The 12,845-nt window shown below is 48.4% G+C and overlaps 1 protein-coding gene across 5 annotated transcripts in view; it reads right to left on the bottom strand.

Annotated features, from left to right (window-relative positions):
• The window catches only part of ADPRM (ADP-ribose/CDP-alcohol diphosphatase, manganese dependent), a 291,610-nt gene that overhangs the window by 205,205 nt on the left and 73,560 nt on the right, over positions 1–12,845 (bottom strand). The window lies entirely within an intron of this gene.

The following is a 12,845-nucleotide window of genomic DNA, read 5'->3' as shown; positions in this document are numbered from 1 at the left end:
TGAAGCCGGCGGGTGAAATGACTTTCCCAAGTTCAGGCAGCTGCAAAGCAGCAGATGCAGAACCGAAGCCCAGAGCCCAGGAGCCCAGGTGCCCAGGTACCCAGGCTGTCCCTTTCCCCTCCGTAAACTGCTGACTGGCTTCTTCAGGGCCCTGCCGAGCCTTGGGCACAACAAGCAATCAGGGCCGCCCCAGAGGAGGTAAGGCACCCTCGTGCTCAGGAGCCACTGTGCCTCAGGCCTAGACGTGGCTGTGCTGCGTGCCCAAGAACACTCTCGACCGACCAGGTGACCGACCAGGCGTCCACACTGCTCCGTGTCACTGCACATGCCAGAGCCGTGAGCGCATGAGTGCCTGTCACGCGAGGCGAGGCAAGGTGGGCCAGAGAGGGAGGAGGGAAACAGGAGGGGCCGAGTTTCTACGGGCAGGAACGCATGGAGCTGGGTTCATCCTCCCAGAAAGTTCTCCCAAAGGGCTCTCCAGAACCATCCCTGCAGTCCCTCCTCCTTGGATGGCGACTGGGCTTTTCCAGTGACCCAGACTCTCAGTGGAGTCTGCCACTGACAGGCTGAGTGACCTTCTAGGTGATCCTTGCCAATTAGAGGCTAATAATAATGGCATCACACGCTCAAGGATCAAAGGTCACTGGGCAGCATTCTTGGCCTTCTGGGAATCCCACAACCTCTTGAAGGGTCAAACACCACGGAGAGCATCTCTGCTCCTTGGTAGGAATCAACTGTAGAGCTGGAAATTTCAGACCCCTGATGATTCCAGGAACTTCGTGCCTGTCATTTATAAAGCTATTTGAAGTCAAGTCTGGGGCCCCTGCGTGGCTCTGTTGGTTGAGCGTCCGACTCTTGATTCCAGCTCAGGTCATGATCCCAGGGTCGGGGGATCGAGCCTCACGTTGGGGTTGGGCTCCGCACTGAGCGTGGAGCCTGTTTAAGATTCTCTCCCTCTGCCCCTCTCTCCCCGCTCATTCTCTCTCTCTCTAAATAAAACAATAAAAAATAAAGTCAAATCTGCCACTAATAGGCAAGTCAGCAGTTCACACAACCTTGGTGCTACAGTTTACTGTAGGGACCCGCAAACTCAGGGGAGCACGAGCATCCTTGGGGAAGGGTGGCTCCAGCCAGGCTCTGCGGCCCACCCACGGTCAGTAGCCTTGAGGCTCCTGGGAGTCAGCTCATTTCTCGGTGACGTTACGGTGCGGTGGCGAAAGGGGGAAAGTGATCCTGAGTCGGCCGCTGCCGAGGCCAGCCTGGAAAAACCTTTGCATGAGGGACCAAAGAGCCTTCTAGGTAAAAACCAACCCTCAGGGAAAAGAGAGGCTGACAGACAAGCTCAGGGTGGTAACAGAGACTGAATGTAGGTGTCCTCACCTTTGTTCATCCTTCAACAATCTCTCCTTGTTTGCGACAGAAGGATTGTGAAACAGATTAGGCACTTTGGGGGCGGGTGGTAGGGGGAGGGCTGTGTGTGATACGGGGATTCACATCACAGCACCGAGAAGCATGTGGCATAGACTTGGGCTGTGTTAGTTCCCAGTAGACACGTGCTAGCGAGACAGTAGGTGCTAACAGCCGTTTGCACTCATTTATGCTGGAAACCGAACGGTGCCGGGAATGCCAAGGTTTCACCGTATGACCAAGTGCTCTGTCTGTGTGTAAGGACCGGGCACCCAAGGCCCTCTGGCATCCCGCAGATGGCTCCTACTGGGAGATCCTTTAGCACCTGAAGTTGCTGACTTGCCGGGAAGGGAGGGGGAGATGAGGGACAGAGTCCCACGGCCTCCCCCCACTTCTCTGCAATGCCCCCACACTGCCGGGCTTGGCGCCCCCAAACTCCCCAAGTCGGCCTGTGAAGAAAGAACGTGCATACAGATGATACTTCACAGGCTGACCGCTTGGATATGCATTTGGCCCACCTCTGCTTCCGAAATACAAGCACCCAGTTGACAAGCGTCTTCCGGCCTTTGCTTCTTTGCTTCTCCTCCTTCTCCAAGCTGACTGCTCCCGTGTCAGCCCCCGCCACCAAACAGCCATTTTTCACCAGCTTCCCTTCCATACCAGCTCATCCGGGTTCACCTGCCCCCATCCAGGGGGTTCCTGCTCCAGACCTACAAAGTGAGAGGCTGTGGGGTGGGCCCAGCAACCACGTTGACCAAGCTCTCTGGTGGATTCTGACGCACGCGTGCTCCAGCCTGAGATCTTCTGGGGACAGATCTTTGAAGCTGAACTGGGAGCCTGGAGGCTGTCCTCCAGGTGACCCCGTCTCCTACATCTCCCCAGGCACCAGAGAGCAAACCTTACCCACCATCACATGGCGTCCTGCCGGGCTGCACCAGCCCTAGGCGGCTCTATCAATCAGCTGTGGGGAACTCTGCGTGCTGGCCAGCCCATACTGTCCCCAATGGCCTGTGACTAGTGTCCTTTGCTGGCCAGGGAGTTGGACTGGTTTTTCTTCCAGTCTTGTCTGCATTTCAGTCCTCAAGAAACTCAGGTTTCCCATTGCTTAGGAAGAGAGGCGGGGGTCGGGGTTGGGGGGGGGGCGCCTGGGTGGCTCGGTCGGGTTGAGCATCTGACTCTGGGTTTCGGCTCAGGTCATGATCTCATGGTTCAGGAGTTTGAGCCCCGCGTTGGGCTCTGTGCTGACAGTGTAGAGCCTGCTTGGGATTCTCTCTCTCCCTCTTTCTCTTTCCCTCCCCCACCTGGACTCTCTCTCTCTCTCTCTCAGATAAATAAATAAACTTTAAAAAAAAAAAAAAAAAAAAAGGAAGAGAGTTGGGTGTGGGAGGCTGTGGGGGTGGGGAGGCTGGTGCAGGAAAAAGGAGGGAGGAGAGAGGAGAAGAGTCCGGGGAGCAAAAGGGCGAGAGAGGCCCTGAGGGAGGGAGATGATGGGGGAAAGGACGGGGTGGGGAAGGGTGACCGAAGAGCCACAAAGAGAGAGATCGAGTTGGAAGCAATTGGGGAAGAGAGCATCTCTCAAAGTGTGGTCCTGGGACCCTGTTTGACAGGTAGGTTCTCAGTCTCACCCTAGACCCTCTGAACCAGGGACTCTGGGAACTGGGCCCATTTGTCTGCACTGTAAAAAACAAACAAAAAAAAAAAGAAGTCCCCCTGGGGATTCTGACACAAACCTGAGTTTGAGAACCGCTGGGCTGAACGGCTGGCTGTATTATTTGAAGCAGCCGTGCTTCCCCTCGATCCTGGGTCTTTCCAGTGTTTTCGAATGTCTGCCTTGGGCACAGCGACTTGGAAGAGAGGCCAGGATGGCCCTGATGTGACTCTCACACATACCGACCGCCTCGTGCTCTTGACCTAACGACTCCCTGCACCTGCAGAGACTGTGCCCCCCCTTGTCCTCTGTCACCCCCAATGCCCCACCATTGGTGCCACCAGCCTCCCGCAGCTCTAACACTGAGCAGCCTTTCCCCGGAAGGTCCGTGGGCCTGGAAAGAACCCTCGGGAGCCTCTGATCCTGCGTTCCTCCTCAACTGATTCAACATCAAGGCCCTCCCTCCTTTATTATTTCTTCCCTGCATCTCCCTCGCCTTGAAATATGTTGTCTGCCGAGGAGACTAATCATTAAGGAATAATTAATTCATTTCCCCATGATTTATTAATCAAACAGCCATAGATGGGTATGCAAAGAGCAGAAAACAGGTGTATTAGGATTTCCATTAGAGTTCTGAAACCTTCAAAACAATCCATTCCAACTGCCCCGAGCCCCGAGGGATCCGGGGAGGAACAAATGAAACCATAGACTGCAGATCTCAACCGCCTGCAAAGAGCAACCAGGAGAACGGACTCACAGGCTGTTGGGCGGCTGCTGTTCTGCCCCTTCCTGCCCCCCGCTTTCCCAGCAGGAGCCCCCTCGCTTTGCTAGCATCCCTCCCTCGTTGCCTGGGAGACTTGTCAACCAAGGTATCAGGACGCAGAGGCGACAAGGGGCAAGACCGGGGTGGAGCTGGGAGAGGCCTGCCTCCAACAAGGAATTTCTCGAAAAACTTCTTCTGCTCTTGAAAAGTCACACAAATGCTGCCTTTTGCTCCATGACACATTTGTCTTGCTCGCTACTTTTTTTTTTTTAATTAATGTTTATTCATTTTTGAAAGAGAGAGAGCGCAGGCAGGGGTGGAGCGAAGAGGGGGGCGGGACACAGAATCCGAAGCAGGATCCAGGCTCTGGGCTGTCAGTGCAGAGCCTGACGTGGGGCTCGAACTCACGAACCATGAGATCGCGACCTGAAGTCAGATGCTTAACCGACTGAGCCACCCAGGCGTCCCACTACCTTTATTTTTTTTAATGTTTATTTATTTATTTTGGGAGAGAGACAGAGAGAGGGTGAGCGGGGAAGGGGCAGAGAGAGGGGTGGGGGGGAAGAGAGAGAGAATCTCAAGCAGGCTCCATGCCGTCAGCGCAGAGCCTGATGCGGGGGTTTGATCCCACGAACCGTGAGCGGAAATCAAGAGTCGGACGCTCAACCCACTGAGCCACCCAGGCGCCCCTCGTTCACCACCTTTAAAATATCCCCAAGTCTTCAACTGGTTTCATTTCACCTGTGGGTTTACCTTCCCCACACTCATGACACAGACCCCAAGGGGGTCACGCAGCACAGGTGAGAAGTGGTCCTCATGGTAGGTAGCGATCCGCCCCCACCCCCCGGAGGCTCAAGCCCACGGCGAGCAAATGCGCCCCAGGCCCACCAGGCAGGAGGCCGGGCGGGTCCAGCCGCACCTAGAACCCCCACTCGCGATCAGGGAACACCTCTCTTGCCCGAGCCCCTATGTTTCCACGTGAGAAGGCTGAGGCCCCAGCACGTGAAACAACTCACCCAAGGCCACACAGCCTGCTACTCACAGGGCCTGGATGGGAACTTAGGTTTTCCCTCCTAGTCTGCTGCCCCATTTCTCCTCTCTGGGTGGACACACGGGGCTGCCGGTGACACAGGACTCTCTCAAGGCCCGAGAGGGCTGCTTGATGGGTCAGGCTGTGCTCAGCGGAACTTCTGGAGCCCCTTCTATAGGATGGGAGGATCAAGGCCAGCACGACATACTTCAGACGGCTGTTTGAGAAGAATGCTGGGCGACACACGTCAGGGGCTTTGGAAAGGTACAAACAAGCCAGCGAAGGCCTGCGTGTAGCTTCGCTCATTCAGTCCCGTCCTTTCTCTCCCCCCCGTGTGCGACTCTGGGAGGCTGACTCTGACAGTGACGGCCAAGGCAGCCCACGAACCACGTGCCCCGACACGTGGTCTCCAAAGCCAACGGAAGGCATCGATCAAGGGTCGCGTCACAGTGCTGTGGGTACGTCATGGCCTTCACCCAGGACTTCAGGGGCCTGACTGCCTCCGGTAGAGAAACCCACTTATCGCCCTCGTCATTTAGTTGATAGAAGCTGACTGTAGGGGTCAATTACCCAGCCACCGCAATGGGCGGACGCCTATAAATCACCCCGCCCTCCCCCCAGCCATGCCCCATGCCACCAGTGGTTCAAACCGGAAAGAATCCTGGTTAATTACAAACGTAGCAATCAATATAGTTCTACTTAAGTTCTACGACATTTGTACTTCCATTATCCTTCATGCCCAAACCCTGCTTGGTCTGCTTGACTTCGAGAAAGAAAGTCTTCATGCTTTTCATGTACCAACTTTTCAAACGGGTTTGATAGGCGTGGTGCACGGAACAGAAAACAAAAAACAAAACAAAACAAAAAACAAAACACCCTGCTTCCCCATAAACCAAGGAGGCTTACAAAGAGAGCTCAGAGAAGGTCTGGGATGGAATCAGAGTATAAAAGCAAGAAAGGGAAATCGAAAAGGAGGATGGCTTGGAACAGGCAGTTAAGTGCTTCGAACCCAAACCCGACAAGCTGGCGAGTGGCCTGAGCTTGTGGCCTCATTACTTACCTTGTCCATAAATAGACCCTATTCTGTATTATAAATAGCTTTGCACTTGAAGAGTTTCTGAATGTGCTAGAGCCGCCGGGAGGGGGCGGGACGGAGGGAGGGGGCAAAGCTCCTAAATCCAGAGCCTGCCCTTCCCCCAGCACACACATGCTTCCAACTCCCTGAATCCTGGAGGCCGAGTAAGAGCCACACAAGAGACATCCACACACATCACTTCCAGCAGCGGGGGCTTTAGTCTGGGGTGCAGTCTAGGACTTAGCATAACATAAAGCACCACCATTTGGTGGTAACCCCCACGAAGTAGAAAGCGGATAGGTGATTTGGCTGTCTTGCAAAGTGTAATGGGGAGTTTCCCCTCATTATTGCAAACACACACACACACACACACACACACACACACACACACACCCTGTGGTCCCTCTCCCCCTGCTGGTGGCCCTCCACCTGTCTTTCAGACTCAACGGAGGTAGAAAGAGCCTTGGACTGGCTGTGAGACCTGGGTTCTAGTTTTTTGTTTTTTAAGTTTATTCATTTTGAGAGAGAGAGAGAGAGAGAGAGAGAGAGAGAGAGAGAACAAGCAGGTGAGGGACAGAGAGAAGGAGAGAAAGAATCCCAAGCAGGCTCTGCACCATCAGCACAGAGCCCGATGTGGGGCTTGAACTCACAAACTGCAAGATCATGACCCGAACCGAAGTCAGATGCTTAACCAACTGAGCCACCCAGGTGCCCCCTGGGTTTTAGTTTTAACCGTGCGTCTCCCTGGCCAAATAACGGTTTCGCTAAACTCCCTGGGAGGCTCCCATGTCACCTGCAAAGTGGGATCTTATACCCATCGAGTGAGATAATGCATACGACAATAACTAGCTTTCGTTGTTTACCACGTGCTAGCACTTTGCATGGCTTATCCTCTTTAATAGTTATTATAACCCTGCAAGGGTGTTATAATAGATGATCCAGAGGTTCAGCTAGTGACAGGCAGGTGTGGGATCGGAACCACGCAGGCTGACTCCCCAGCACTGTGAGATCTCTAGAGCCCACTCAGCCTGCAGGTCGAAGGTGGACATAGGTCTACATTCAGTGCGTCGGGGTTCCGCACTATGACGCAGATTCTTTGTTCCCTCCCCAGGCCCCAGCATTACTGGTAGGAGCATCTGCATTTTCATAAGCCCCACCAAGTGATTCTTATATATGCCAAAGTTTGAGACCCTCTGGATTAGGAGCAAATCATGAAGTTTCACTTCTGGCCAACATGGAGGGACAGAGATGGGATTTACCCTCCTGTCTGGAAAGACCAAAAACAAACAAACAAAGCATGTGAAATGACAACTTACTGATAAGACATTGGGCCTCAGGTAATGAAAGGTGGAGATACACGAGAGACGGGGAACGAATAGGGTTATCCCAACAACTGCCCTGTCTTGATGCCCGGAGGGAGTTCCCAGGCCACGGTGCAGGCGGCGGAATCCAAGTGAAGGCCGGCAAGTGCCCGAGCTGACAAGGAAGGGAGGGTTCAAAGGTAACAAGGTGGCAGAGTTCAAGAACGAAGTACCACAGAGGAGAGCTGTACAGAAAGAGATCCGCAGAGGCTCCCAACTGACTTCCCGGCAGGCACGGATTGGCAAGGGTGGGTGGGAGGAAATTACCTAAGGCTGCGGACAGAATCATCTGAGAAGATTTTTTTTTTTTAAGTTTATTTATTTATTTTTGAGAGAGACAGAGACAACGGGAGTGGGGGGAGGGGCAAAGAGAGGAGGAGAGAGGGAATCCCAGCCAGGTTCCGTGCCGTCAGCACAGCGCCCAACACAGGGCTTGAACCCACGAAACCATTTAGATCGTGATCTGAGCCGAAACCAAGGGTTGGATGCTTAAACGACTGAGCCACCCAGGCGCCCCCCATCGGAGAAGGCTGTAGATGGCACGATAAAAGGTGTTCGATGGGGCCAGGAAGAGTATCTGTTCCAACAAACCGCTCTGAAAACTCACACATTAAGGGGAATACTCGGAAGGGTCTTGCTTCCCTAGTGGCCAGCACTGGTTCTAGGCTGAATGCTACTGACAAATTTAAAGGCAAACCCCCAAAGGATCAAATAGTTTCCAAGCAATTTAACTGTGTCACAGAACAAAGTGTTCTAGTTTTTAACTGTGCAACTCGCTGGCCAAACGACATCGTCACTAAACTACCCTTGGAGGCTCCAATGTCATCTGCAGAGTGATTTAACCATGTTACCGAACGAAGCTCAAAAATATTTAGAGGAGTACAGGAACACCCAGCACCAAACAAGGTAAAGTTCACAATGCCTGGCACCCAATAAAAGATTACGGGGCATGCAAAGAAGCAGGATAATATGACCCAGAATTCGGAGAAAATGCAACCGTAAGAAAGTAGAAGAAAACTGTACTAAGGCACGTCATACAGAAATTGCTCAAAACCCAGTGAGAAACTGAAAAGCTTAAAAGTACCAGAGAAAAGACAAGTTACCTACAGACAAACAAACATAACAACGACAACAGATTTCTCGTCAGCAACAATGAAAGTGTGAAGACTTTAAATTTATTTTTTAGTGTTTATTTTTTAGAGAGACAGAGCACGAGCAGGGCAGGGGCAGAGAGAGAGAGGGAGACACAGAATCCGAAGCGGGCTCCAGGCTCCGAGCTGTCAGCACAGAGCCCAATGCGGGGATTGAACCCATGAACTGTGAGATCATGACCTGAGCCAAAGTCAGAGCCCAACACGGGGATCGAACCCACGAACTGCGAGATCATGACCTGAGCCAAAGTCGGACGCTTAACCAACTGAGCCACCCAGGCGCCCCGGAAGTGTTAAGACTTTAAAGTGTAGCAACGTCTTTAAAGTACTAAAGAAAAAAAACCTGACAGCTAAGATTTCTATATCCAGCAAAAATATCTTTTAAAAACCAAAGGCAAAATAGAGATGTTTTCAGAAATTCAAAACCTGAAACAATTCATCGCTAGCAACACTACAGGAAATTATAAAAGAAGTCCCTCAGGCAAAGGAAAATTACATGAGATGGAAATACGGATCTACTCAAGGAATAAACATAAAAAGAGTAATAACTATATGGGTAAATATATAAGATTTTTAACGTATTACTTAAATCTCTTTAAAATATAATTAACTGAGCCTGGGTGGCTCAGTGGGTTAAGTGTCTGACTTCGGCTCAGTCATGATCTCACGGTTCATGGGTTCGAGCCCCGCATCAGGCTCTGTGCTGTCAGCTCAGAGCCTGGAGCCTACTTCGGGTTCTGTGTCTCCCTCTCTCTCTGCCCCTCCACACTCACGCTCTGGCTGGCTCTCTCTCAAAAATAAATAAACATTAAAAAAAATTATTTTAGAGAGAGAGCAAGAGTCAGTGAGAGGGACAGAAGGAGAGAGAGACAGAGGGGATCTTAAGTTGAGGGACTGAAGGACTGACTGACAAGCCCCCAACATGAGGCTTGATCCCATGACCCTGGGATCATGACCGAGCCAAAATCAGGAGTCGGACACTCAACCGACTGAGCCACCCTGACAGACACCTCTGACAAAGTAGATTTTAAAGCACAGAAAATGGCCAGAGATAAAGAAGTTCATTTCATAGTGATCAAGGGGAATAATGCATTAAGAAGACGTAAAAATGCACCTGATTAACAAAGCTTCAACATACATTAGCCAAAAACTAATGGTACAGCAATGAGAAATAGACGAATCCACAATAATAGTCCTAGATCTCAACATCCTGTCATAATAATTGATAAAACAAGTAGATAGAAGAACCAGCAAGGAGATTCGGCACGTGAACAATATCAACAAACTTGACCTCATTGGCATTTATAGAACATTCCACCCAACAGCAACAGAATATATTCATTCTTCTAAAGTGAACATAGCACATTTACCAAGACAAACCATATTCTGGGCCATAAAACAAGTGTCGATAAACTTTAAATCATTCAAATCCTACCAAGCACATTCTCTCACCACAATAGAATTCGGTTAGAAACTAATTACAGAAAGATATCTAGAAAATCTCCCAAATATTTGGAAAGTAATTATTACATGTTTAGATGGTTCATGATTCAAAGGAGAAATTAGAAATTAGAAAGTATTTTGAGTTGAATAAAAATGATATACCACAGGGCGCCTGGGTGGCTCAGTCAGTTGGGCGTCCGACTTCAGCTCAGGTCATGATCTCACAGTTTGTGGGTTCGAGCCCCATGTTGGGCTCTGTGCTGACAGCTCAGAGCCTGGAGTCTGCTTTGGACTCTGTGTCTCCCTCTCTCTCTCTCTCTCTCTCTGTCTCTCTCTGTCTCTCAAAAATAAATAAACATTTAAAAAAATGATATACAACATATCCAAATGTGTGAGATTCAGCTAAAGAAGTGCTTAGGAGGAATGTACAGTTTTGAATTCTTATATTAGGAGTTAAATAAACAACCAAAACTTCCATCTTTAAAAAAAAAAAAAAAAAAACCAACAGCAAAATAAACCCAAATGAAGCAGAAGGGCAGAAAAAAAGAAAGATCAGACTAGAAATCAATGGAATAGTAAATTAAAAAAAAAAAAAAAGAAGAAATCAATGAAACCAAAAGCTGGTTCTTTAATAAATAAAATTCATCAACCTCTAGCCGGATGGATTAGGCAAAACAGAGACACAATTTATCAACATCATAAGTGAGAAGAGTGATATGCATAGATTTTATAGAGATTTTAAAAATATTAAAGGACTAACACAAACAACTTTATGCCAGTAAGTTGGACAAGTTAGGTGAAATGGACAAATTCCCTGAAAGACACAAACTATGAATGCTTACTCAGGAAAAAAACAAAATCGATAGCCTGTATCTATTAAAGAAATTGAATATTTAATTTAAAAAAACCATCAGAGAAAGGACATTTCTTTACACTGAAAAGTATAAAATACTGCTGAGAGAAATGAGAAAGCTCAAATAAATGGAAAGATACACCTTATCCATGGGTCAAAGGATTTAACATTCTTAAGATGTCAGTTTTCTCCAAATTGATCTACAGAGTTAAATGACCCTAATAAAAATCCCAAAAGACTATTGTTTTAATTCACAAATTCATTCCAGTATTCATATGGAAATGGAAAAGACTTAGCATCACCTGATTTCATGACTTGTTATAAAGCTGGAATAATCAATATCATGTGGTGAAGGCACCAAGAAGAAAATTCAATCAACATAACAGAATAGAGTCCAAAAATAGATCCAGAGATACATGAAGGACTTTTTTTTTTTTTTTTTTTTTTTACAAAGGTGTAAAGGCAATGTACTCAAGAAAGGGTTAGGGGCACCTGGGTGGCTCAGTCAGTTGAGCGTCCAACTCTTAATTTCGTCTCAGGTCTTGATCCCAGGATCATGGGATCGAGCCCTGTGTTGGACTCTGCACTAAGCACCAAGCCTGCTTAAGATTCTCATTCTCTCTCTCTCTCTCTCTCTCTCTCTCTCTCTTTCTCTCTCCCCCACACCCTGGCCTTCTGCCCCACTTATAAGTTCTCTCTCTCTCTCTCTCCAAAATAAAAAAATAAAAGGGTAGTCATTTCAATAAATAGTATTGGAATAACCAGATATCCACATTCAAAAAATGATCCACGTCTAACACCTTGTACAAAAATAACTCAAAATGGATCATAGATCTAAACAGGATACTAAAAACTAGAAAATTTCTAAAAAACAAAGCAAAACAAAACAAAAATATTTGTGAACTTGGGGTAGGCAAAAGTTGTTGGCCATATCAAAAGTACAATCCAAAAAGAAAAAATTAATGTATTAGACTTCTTAAAAATTAAAACCATTTGTTCTGGTGCACCTGGGTGGCTCAGTTGGTTAAGCGTCTGATTTCGGCTCAGGTCATGATCTTGAAGTTTGTAAGTTTGAGCCCCACATCGGGGTCTGCAATGACAGCACGCAGCCTTCTTGGGATTCTCTCTCTGTCCCTCTCTCTCTCTGCCCCTTCTCCACTTGGGCGCACGCTCTCTCTCTCAAAAGAAATAAATAAACTTAAAAAGAAAAAGTTTGTTCTGCAAAAGACACTGGCAAGGGAATTGGGAAACTTTGCGAATCACGTTATCACATAAAGGACTTGTATCTAAAACATATAAAATACTCGCAAATGTTAACAAGGAGCAAGCAAACAAAGCAAAATGGGCAAAAGACACTTCACCAGACAGGAAGGCAAGTAAGAACATGAAAAGATGTCCAACGTCATTATCCATTAATAGGCACATTAAACCCACAGTGAAGTAGACTTACATACGTCTTAGGATAATGAAAATGCGAGAGACTGACGTCCCCAAGAGTTGGCAAGGATGTGGACTAGCTGTGATTCTCACGCATTGCTGATGGGAATGTAAAACGGTACAGCCCCGTAGGACAAGTGTTGGACAGTTTCGCACCTTAAACAAACACCTACCAGATGACCAAGCCACTCCAGTCCCAGCGATTTACCCAAGAAAACCAAATACACATCCGTACAAAGACTTGGAGGCAGATGTTTGTAGCAGGTTTAGTTGGAATGGCCAAAACTTGGAAACAACTCAAATATCCACCAACACTTCAACAAGTGAGTACATACACAATCTGCTGTGTGATCCATACAGTGGAATACTCCTCAGAAATAACAGAATGAATTACCGATGAAGGCAATGATGGGGATTCATCTCCAAATGCTAACGCTAGGTGAAAGAAGGCAGGTGTAAAAGAGTACGTATTGTGTCATCCCCTCTACATAAAACCCGAGAAAGTGGAGACTAAGCTATAGTAACGGAAAACAGATCCCCGGGAAGGGGGGCAGGTGGGAGGGAGGGAGTTGGACAGGGAGAGAGGGATTTCAAAATTTAGTGTAGGGATTAAGGGGACAAAGTGCCTACTTTACCTCATTCCAGACTCCATAGCAGATATTGCCAATGTTTGGGCA

Source organism: Prionailurus viverrinus, chromosome E1, assembly GCF_022837055.1.
Source record: "Prionailurus viverrinus isolate Anna chromosome E1, UM_Priviv_1.0, whole genome shotgun sequence".
NCBI lineage: Eukaryota > Metazoa > Chordata > Mammalia > Carnivora > Felidae > Prionailurus > Prionailurus viverrinus.
Note: the sequence above shows the minus strand (reverse complement) of the source record. Positions and strands in the feature narration are given on the sequence as shown.